Here is a 10,244-nt window from a genome sequence, read left to right on the forward strand (position 1 = left end):
CCTTTAGCATTTGTTGTAAAGCTGGTTTGGTGGTGTTGAATTCTTTTAGCTTTTGCTTGTCTGTAAAGGTTTTAATTTCTCTGTAGAATGTGAATGAGATCCTTGCTTGATAGAGTCATGTTCATTGTAGGTTTTTCCCTTTCATCACTTTAAATATCTCTTGCCAGTCCCTTCTGGTCTGCAGAGTTTCTGCTGAAGGATCAGTGGTTAACCTTATGTTCATTCCCTTGTGTGTTACTGGTTGCTTTTCTCTTGCTGCTTTTAATATTTTTTCTTTGTATTTAATTTTTTGATAGTTTGATTAGTATGTGTCTTGGCATTTTTCTCCTTGGATTTATCCTGTATGGGACTCTCTGTGCTTCCTGGACTTGATTGACCATTTCCTTTCCCATATTAGGGAAGTTTTCAACTATAATCTCTTCAAATATTTTCTCATTCCCTTTCTTTTTCTTTTCTTCCTTCTGGAACCCCTATAATTCTAACGTTGGTGCTTTTAATATTATCCCAGAAGTCTCTGAGACTGTCCTCAATTTTTTTCATTCTTTTTTCTTTATTTTGTCCTGCAGTAGTTATTTCCAGTATTTTATCTTCTAGGTCTCTTATCCATTGTTCTGCTTCAATTATTCTGGTATTGATCCTTCTAGAGAATTTTTAATTTCATTTATTGTGTTGTTCATCATTGTTTGTTTGCTCTTTAGTTCTTCTAGGTCCTTGTAAAATGTTTCTTGTACTTTCTCCATTGTATTTCCAATAATATTGATTATCTTTACTATCGTTACTCTAAATTCTTTTTCAGGTAGACTGCCTATTTCCTCTTCATTTTTTTGGTGTGGTGTGTTTTTACCTTGTTCCTTCATTTGCTGCATGTTTCTCTGTCTTCTCATTTTGTTTAACTTACTGTGTTTGGGGTCTCCTCTTCACAGGCTGCAGGTTTGTAGTTCCTGTTGTTTTTGTTGTCTGCCCCAAATGGGTAAGTTTGGTTTAGTGGGTTGTGTAGGCTTCCTGGTGGAGGAGATTGGTGCCTGTGTTCTGGTGGGTGGGGTGTATTGTGTCTTTCTGGTGGGCAGGGCTCTGTTCGATTGTGTGTTTTGGGGTGTCTGTGAACTTAGTATGATTTTAGGCAACCTCTCTGCTAATGGGTGGTGTTGTGTTCCTGTCTTGCTAGTTGTTTGGCATGTGGTGTCCAGCACTGGAGTTTGCTGGTCATTGAGTGGAGTTGGGTCTTAGCATTGAGATAGAGATCTCTGGGAGAGCTCTCACCAATTGATATTACATAGGGCCCAGAAGTCTCTGGTAGTCCAGTGTCCTGAACTCGGTTCTTCCACCTCAGAGGCTCAGGCCTGACACCTGGCTGGAGCACCAAGACCTTGTCAGCCACATGGATAGATCCCATAGTGGAGTCACTGCATGACATACAGGGCTACAGAGGAAGCTCCAGGTTTTGGTTGGGTGGCAAAGACAGGAACAAGAGGAAACTCTTGGCCAGAGTCATTATTGGGCTTCTGATCTTGAGTTTTCTTGAGAATAGAAGAGGAACGGCAAATCTAGAAGGCACAATGTTGTAAGTTACAGGCCAGTCTCTATTTATTGATTTTTAAAATTAATTTATTTATTTTTGGCTGTGTTGAGTCTTCACTGCTGCAAACATCTTTCTCTAGTTGTGGTGAGCAGGGGCTACTCTTTGTTGTGGTGTGTGAGCTTCTCCTTGCAGTGGCTTCTCTTGTGGTAGAGCATGGCTCTAGGTGCACGGGCTTCAGTGGTTGTGGCACTAGGGCTCAGTATTTATGGCTCTTGGACTCTGGAGAGCAGCCTCAGTAGTTATGTTGTATGGGCTTAGTTGCTCTGAGGCATGTGGGATCTTCCCAGACCATGGCTCTAACCCATGTGCCCTGTATTGGTGGGCAGATTCTTAACCACTGCACCACCAAAGAAGTCCTTATTGATTGATTTTTGAATGATGAATCAATCTTGAATTCCTGAAATAATCATGATTGGTTATGATTGCCTACTTGTTTTATATATTGTTGGGTTCATTTTTCTAGTTCTTTTAATGATTTTTTTGTGTGTAAGTTTATGAGGAATATTGCTCTATACCTTTTTTTCTTTTTCCTTGCAGTGTCTTTATCAGAATTTGGTATTAAGGTAAGCTGGTCTCAGTTGGAAAATGTTCCTTCTACTTATATTTTCTGGAAGATAGTATATAGAATTAGTATTATTTCTTCCTAAATGTTGGATACATTCACTAGTGTAATCATCTGGGTCTGTCATTTTCTGTGTTTGAAGGTTATAATTTATTGATTCAATTTTTATAATAGATATAAGGCTAAGTTCTCTATTTTTCTCTTTGTGAGTACTGGTAATATATATATCTTTTGAGGAATTGGGCCCTTTCATCTAAGTTATCAAATTTGTGAGCATTGACTTGTTTATGGTGTTCCCTTTTTATCTTTTTAATGTCCATTAGATTAACAGTGATCACCCCTCCTTTGGCAATATGCATCTTTTCTCTTTTTTCTATGTTATTCTGGTTAGAGATTTGTTGATACTATTGATCTTTTCAAAGAACCAATTTTTGGTTGTGTTAATTTTTTCTATTGATTTCCTGTTTCAAATTTTATTCACTCTAGATTTAATATGATCAGCTTTCTGTAATTTTCTATGATTGAAATCTAGGTTATTTCAAGTATTCTTCCTTCCCAATAAATACATCAATAGCATAAGTTTCTCTCCAACTACTGCTTCATTGAATCTCACAAATATTAATAAGATTTATTTTCATTTTAATTTAGTTTAAAATATCTAAAAGATTTTTCTAGGTACTTCTTTGATCAGTAGTCTATTTAGAAATGTGTTGTTTACTTTCCAAAGATTTGGGTATATTCCAATTTCCAATATTAATGCTTTGATTTTATTTTGTTTAATTTCTTTGTGATCTCAACATATATTTTGTATGATGTTTTACTCTTTAAATTTGTTAAAATTTGTTTTATGGTCCAGAATGTGTTCTATCTTGGTTGATGTTCCAAATGAGTTTGATAAGATTGCATATTTTGCTGTTGGATATACATTATTGTAAGGCATTCAGCTATTAGATACACATTATTTTACACAGTATTATTGGACTTAATATTTTATAACTGTCAATTTATAATAAAAATGGAAGTAAGTAGGCCTTTAGTGTGAAGTTTTATGTTAATCTAGATAGGAGCCATACTGAGTTTAATGCTTGCTGTATTTATAGGTGTCTGAGGTTACAAATTTCTCTAGAGTTTTAGTTTTTTCTCCACTCTTGGCTTATGCCCTTCCTTAAGTTTTTCCTCAGACAGATTCTGTGTCTTGCCTCTCTTTCAGTGAATCCAGTGTTATTATACTGAAGCCCTATGAGATGGCAGTAAGGATGAAGAAAGAAGCACTTTATAATCTTTCAATTAAATCTCAGTCTTTTAGTGAGCCTGTAAATTCAGGACTGTGGTTTTCATGACTGTTTCTGATCTTCCTCTAGTTGTATAAATATTTTTTCTTTGTTCCTTACTACCTTCGCTGTCTGCAATCAGTTTTGTAAAGCTCTGTCTCCTGTTATCTATGCCCCTGCACCCCTCCTCAGGTGACTCAAGTAAGTCAGAGAGGATTGGACTGAGGAAGTAGCCATTTTTCCCACCCAGAATAAGGTTTCAACATTGGGCTTTTGGCAAATCTCTTCCCCTGCAAAGCAGACCTTATTTATGAAGAAGTCTCTGACCATATTTCATAGTGGACAGGCCTCCCTGCCCATAAGATCCTGGAGGGGATCTTGCTCAGTCTCCACTGTAAGAACCTGAAGGGGTTCCTGGAGGAATATCTCACAGAATTATGTGTGTGTGTGTGTGTGTGTGTGCATGTAGGCAGAGGAGAGGGGTTGTGCTGATACTGCAGCCCTTAGGGGTTTCTCACTGTCAAGTAGGCCCGTACTTAGCCCCCAGCATTTGATTAAAATTACACTAAAGTGTTCCTAACTTTCTGTGGCTCCAGTTGTTTCCACTTCAGATGGGCACATCTCAGCTGGGTCTCTCTGGAAATGCCTGACTCTCCAGATTTTGATTTGGCAGTTTTCCCTGTAACCTCAGTTCTCTGATGGGCTTATAACTATAGTACAACTCTTTTCAAGGGATATTTATTGCCTACATTTAATTACTTATAAAGTATATTTGATAATTTGTGTAAGTAATTTTAGTGACTATTTCAAGCAATACAAAAATAATTATGTAATATATAAACTATTATACATATATTTCAATTTAGAATCTGTGACATAAGTAAGAATATGTAATCTAGTAGTTAATAACAGGAACTTTGGAGTCAAAAAGACCTTAGTTTCAATCCTGAATCAAAAGTTTGGGAATATTTTTTATTGTAAAACAGAAGTAATGACATCCATAGGATACTCATAAAGAGTAAAAGAGATAATGTATATATTTATCACAATATACAACTTATAAGAAAAGTACAATAAATTATAAGAATTATTATTAATCTTGATTTATAAATAAGACAATGAGGATCAAAAAAATATGGATATATGTTTTTCTTAAAGGGGACAAAATCAAGCAAGTAAAGAAGAACAAATAAATAAAAAAGGAAAACAACAGTATTAAAAGTTTCAAAATGATTATACAGAAAACTGCTCTATGGAGAGAAAAGTAGAAATGTGTCACATTGTGTTGGGATGAGGTAAAGAAGTCTGTGAATCAATTGTATTTAGGCATTAAAGAAGATGAAGATTTTTCACAGGTGAACACAGAATAGCTATGTAAAGGAACCTGTAATCAAGGATTTTATGCAGGAAAATGGCAAATAATGCAGTGTTTCTGGAGGACAGCATTCATACTGAAGAATGTGGAGAATATAAATGAAAAACTAGGCTTTCTGGAAGAGATAAAGTGAACTTCATTCAGTATTTCATCTTTCTTTTAAAATGAAAAGTCATGTAATAAAATACACAAGAAGATTTTTTAAATATCCATTTTATTTTTCTTGCACAGATTTAAATTCAATATTCAATTGTCTGTGGAGATGAAAGAGCAAAAAGTCTGCAAATAGGATTTTAAGAATAATCTAAGAAAAGGGTTACTGAAACAATTGGGACAAAAATACAACACTTAAGTTCAAGACAAGACAAACATAAATAAACTGTGAGGAGTTATAAGATGGTAAGTATTAATATTAGCAAAGTAGATATATTTCACCCCAAAAGATGAAGGTTATCCCGGTTTTGGATACCCTATCTTCATTTCCCTTGTAAAATAGTTCATGATCACTTGTGGATCCAAAGAGGAATACTGATTTCAAAGTAAATAATAGCACATACTCTGTTTGAATTTTACAACATTATATTACTAAATATTCACAAAAATCATAATGAGTAGTGATGTCTACTTCTTGAGAAAATAAGAATTAAAAGTTATTTTCAGATAACAAAATTAAACATTTTTTTTTACTTAATATTCTTAGTTTTCAGTGTTCATAAATTGATTCTTAGAAACACAATACTAGGAACAGCCTGAGCATGAGGACCTAATGTGAAATATCCATGGTGGCCATTAGGCATTGCAGTACAACCAAAGAAAACATTTAAAAGGCCGTAGACTTTTGACATGTAAAAGAATGAAATTAGAACACTCCCTAACACCATACACAAAAATAAACTCAAAATGGATTAAAGACCTAAATGTAAGTCCAGACACTACAAAACTCTTAGAGGAAAACATAGGCAGAACAATCCATGACATAAATCACAGCAAGATCATTTTTGACTCACCTCCTAGAGAAATGGAAACAAAACCAAAAATAAACAAATGGGACCTAATGAAACTTAAAAGCTTCTGCACAACCAAGGAAAACATAAACAAGACAAAAAGACAGCACTCAGAATGGGAGAAAATATTTGCAAATGAAGCAGCTGACAAGGATTAATATCTAAAATTTACAAGCAGCTCATGCAGCTCAATATCAAAAAAGCAAACAACCCAATCCAAAAATGGGCAGATCTAAATAAACATTTCTCCAAAGAAGATATACAGATTACCAGCAAATGCATGAAAGGATGCTCAACATCACTAATCATTAGAGAAATGCAAATCAAAACTACAATAAGGTATCACCTCACACCAGTCAGAATGGCCATCATCAAAAATTCTACAAACAATAAATGCTGGAGAAGGTGTGGAGAAAAGGGAACCCTCTTACACTGTTGACGGGAATGTAAGTTGATACAACCACTATGGAGAACAGTATGGAGGTTCCTTATAAAACTAATAATAGAACTACCATATGACCCAGCACTCTCACTACTGCACATATACCCTGAGGAAACCATAATTCAAAGAGTCATGTACTGCAATGTTCATTGCAACACTACAATAGCCAGGACATGGAAGCAACCTGTGTCCATCAACAGATGAGTAGATAAAGAAGATGTGGCCCATGTATACAATGGAATATTACTCAGCCATAAAAAGAAATGAAATTGAGTTATTTATAGTGAGGTGGATGGACCTAGAGTCTGTCCTACAGAATGAAGTAAGTCAGAAAGAGAAAATCAAATACCATATGCTAACATATATATATATAAAAAGTTTCTAAGAACCTAGGGGCAGGACAGGAAAAAGATGCAGACTTAGAGAATGAACTTGAGGACACGGGGAGGGGGAAGGGGAAGCTGACACAAAGTGAGAGAGAGGCATTGATATATATACACTACCAAATGTAAAATAGATAACTAGTGGGAAGCAGCCGCATAGCACAGGGAGATCAGCTGGGTGCTTTGTGACCACCTAGAGGAGTGGGATAGGGAGGGTGGGAGGAAGACGCAAGAGAGAGGGGATATGGTGATATATGTATACATATAGCTGATTCACTTTCTTATAAAGCAGAAACTAACACACCATTGTAAATCAATTATATCCAATAAAGATGTTAAAAAAAGGGCTGTAGACTTTTGAAGATATATTTGACTATTTTTTATCTAATGACTTATAGATTGTATCTTTGTAGGATTAGTTTCAAGGCATTCTAATAATGCTTTTCTCAAGCCTGTCTCATATTTTCCATGATAAATTCTATTCTTATTCAAAGTAGTAAACTGTAAATAAACACAACTCAGAAGTGGCCTGAATTTCATTAGTATTTAAATATTTACTTATATGTGGAAAGAATGTCAAAAGAAGAAGCAAATGATCATTATTTCAGACGTATGCCATGTGAATACATTTAATCTCCCTGTTAATGATGAGAACTGCATGCCTTGTCTATGGATCATTTAAAACTATTTGTAGTGATATTTTTGATGGGGTATATATTTTAGAAGTAAACCAAAGCCAAAAGAGAGAGCAAATACACATGAGTTTCTTAAATGCATGACTGTTTCATATTTTCAAATTATGTCCAGGGATAAATATTTTCTTAACTAAAGGTTGTTTTAAATATAATTTCAGTGTTTCTTTTAAGAGGGTTGCTGACCAAATTTTATGAGAAAGGACAAGATTATATGATTCTTTATTAGTAAAGTAGGGGTTAAAGGAGAATTGTGGATATCTAAACAGGCTACTTTCACCACAGCTCAGTAAACATGATGGCTGCTGTCTGGGCCAAAGATTCATTTTGTTTCCCTCTGGTTTTCTTTGCCGGTGGGGAAAGCTAAGTAATGCTGCTGTCTTTTCAGTCATCCTTATCATAAACGATCACTCTGTGTGGCATGTGTTAATTATTCAAGCCATCTCTTTTTCTCTCTATTAGATTAATAGTTGCTAATTATGATTCCTCTCTCCTGCATTGCTATTGTGTACACATTTCTAATTCTCTTCATTAGACTAGTGAGTATGTATAATTATGATTATAAGTTACCCATCTATCTTTTCAAGGACAGTGAGCAATGTAATGCTGAGAAGGCCTGGAGTGTGTATGTTTGTGTGTGTGTGTGTGTGTGTGTGTGTGTGTGTGTGTGAAAGAGAGAAAGAGGGAGAAAAGAGAGAGACAGAGAGAATATGAACATCTTGGATAAGTATAAACTACATACATGAATATAATATATTTATAAACATGAATATAATTGATATAGATTTTTATTTTTTTAAGAAAAAAACTAACTTACAATAATAAATCAATACAATTATGGTCTTATTGTAAGCACTTAGTCTGAACACTGATCGAGTATATCACCCTGCAGCTCAAACATCTTCAACCTGCTGGTGGATACAAACTCATGAATCTACTTGGACATTAGAAGATTTCATATTCCATAATTAGTGACAAGGCCAAACCACAATGATATATAATATAATATGAACTAAAATTCACAACATGTTGCAGAATTTTATAATGTTCAAGGGGAGTTTGGTGAAGGCAATAGAGAGAAAGGACTTGGACAATTTAAGGTAAAAGTCCTCACCCTCAAGAGGAACAATGACAGAAAATAGAGGTAATGTGTTCTGAAGAGATCCATTTCCTGCTCCTAAAAAATTAATTACAAATAATTTTGTAGTGAATTTTGTATAAGATAACACAATAATTAGAAGACAGAACAAAATTAAAGAAGCAAGAAAAGATGTTATTTAATTTTCTGTTGTTTTTTTCTCTGAAACATTTTTCAATCAAACTGTACAGTCAAGTCAAAACACTGTGCATTTGGAGGCAAGAGACTGTTTCTGATATTTTCTTTACCTTCCCTTCCTTTCACATATGAGAAGGGAACCAGTGAGCCAGCAGACCCCACCCTGATGGCTTTGTAAAATATTAATAAACAGTATTTTGAAATCAATTAAATATAGTAGGGAGGCCAGAAGGGGAGCTCTCATGCCCTGTGATATTAGCAGAGCCAAACAGGAAGAAGAAAGACTCCTCTTTTCTCCTGAACTCAGTCAAATAAAAACCGTGGACTTTTTGTTTACTACAGCCCTCCCAACCTCCTTTCTCTTTCTGTAAAAGTGTTCTCCTTCCCTTGCTATGCAGACAGACTCCCACAGGGCTTGCTATGATTGCAGACCCTGAATTGTATTCTCTGTTAAACCCAAATAAACCCATCTTTACTGGAGAAACATCTGGCATTCCTTTTGTTTTAGGTCAACATTTTGCTGGCCCATAAGGGGACCAGAGAAGACCTCAAAATGTTCCAGTGCTAGTGAGCAAACAGGTACAGTTCCTACAATTGACCACATTGTGGCTCACTGCTTTCCTCACCGACCCTGGAGTTTGAAGGAACCTCTTTCCCCTGGATCCCAGCTCACACTGTCTTTGCCCTTGAAGCTCTCCAGGCTTTTTTTGGAATCTAGTTCGAGGTTTTATTCTTTCTGGTTAAGGCCTTGTTCTGTATGCAAGTACTCATTTGGCATTTTGGTTTAATTTTAATATCAGGCTGTTTCAGTTGAACTGGCTAGACTTTGGACCATTCCTTTGAGAACAGGTGCTGCTTCACTGAAGCTGTAATGGTTCAGTCATCATCTCAATCCCCTGACTCCTACTCAATGAGCAACCACCTTTCATATGGGCAAAATCTCCAGCTGATATTGGCAAAATTCATAGTGCATCTCCCATCAAGATTTGAATAGACCCCTCAAAACCTCTTCTCAGAGTTAACTACTCTCATATAAGTAAAGAAGACTTTCAAGCATAAAGCCCATAATAGAAGATTACAAGGCTTAAGGTCTCCTTATCCCCCATAACATTCCCATTTTAATTGGTGAGAAGACCAAAGAGAGTAAGGGAGTAAGTCTCTGGAAATGTCTTCTAGCAAGTTTGTGTCAATATAATATAATGTAATCACTGGAGGGGCATCCCATCACTTATGCCAGAGGCTATTATTTAGAACAAATTCAAAGGTTCTGCCCACCCTCCAGAAGAGGAAATTACACAAAGGAATGAATGCTCAGAGTTGGGGACCATAGAGGATCACCTTAGAGTCTGTCCATCACACATACTATAAAGTGGATACACATTTAATGTTAATGATACTAAGGGCATCAGATGTGATAAAACTTGCCTGAAGTTCCATAATTGAAAATGGTAGAGCTGGGATTCTAACCCAACCCAAGCTCTCTTGTTCTGGAATACATGCTTTTAAGAGATGTATTCTACATCTCTTCATCATTATATTACTGAAGGAACTGCTTTACATGATCCAAGTGTCCATTTTAGCTCCTAAAACGGGTAAGACAGACCAATATCTAAAATGGAGTAGGATGGAACACATATCTCTAGGTTTGAGAAAACCTGAA

The sequence above is a fragment of the Phocoena sinus genome, chromosome 4, assembly GCF_008692025.1.
Source record: "Phocoena sinus isolate mPhoSin1 chromosome 4, mPhoSin1.pri, whole genome shotgun sequence".
NCBI classification, from domain to species: Eukaryota; Metazoa; Chordata; class Mammalia; order Artiodactyla; family Phocoenidae; genus Phocoena; species Phocoena sinus.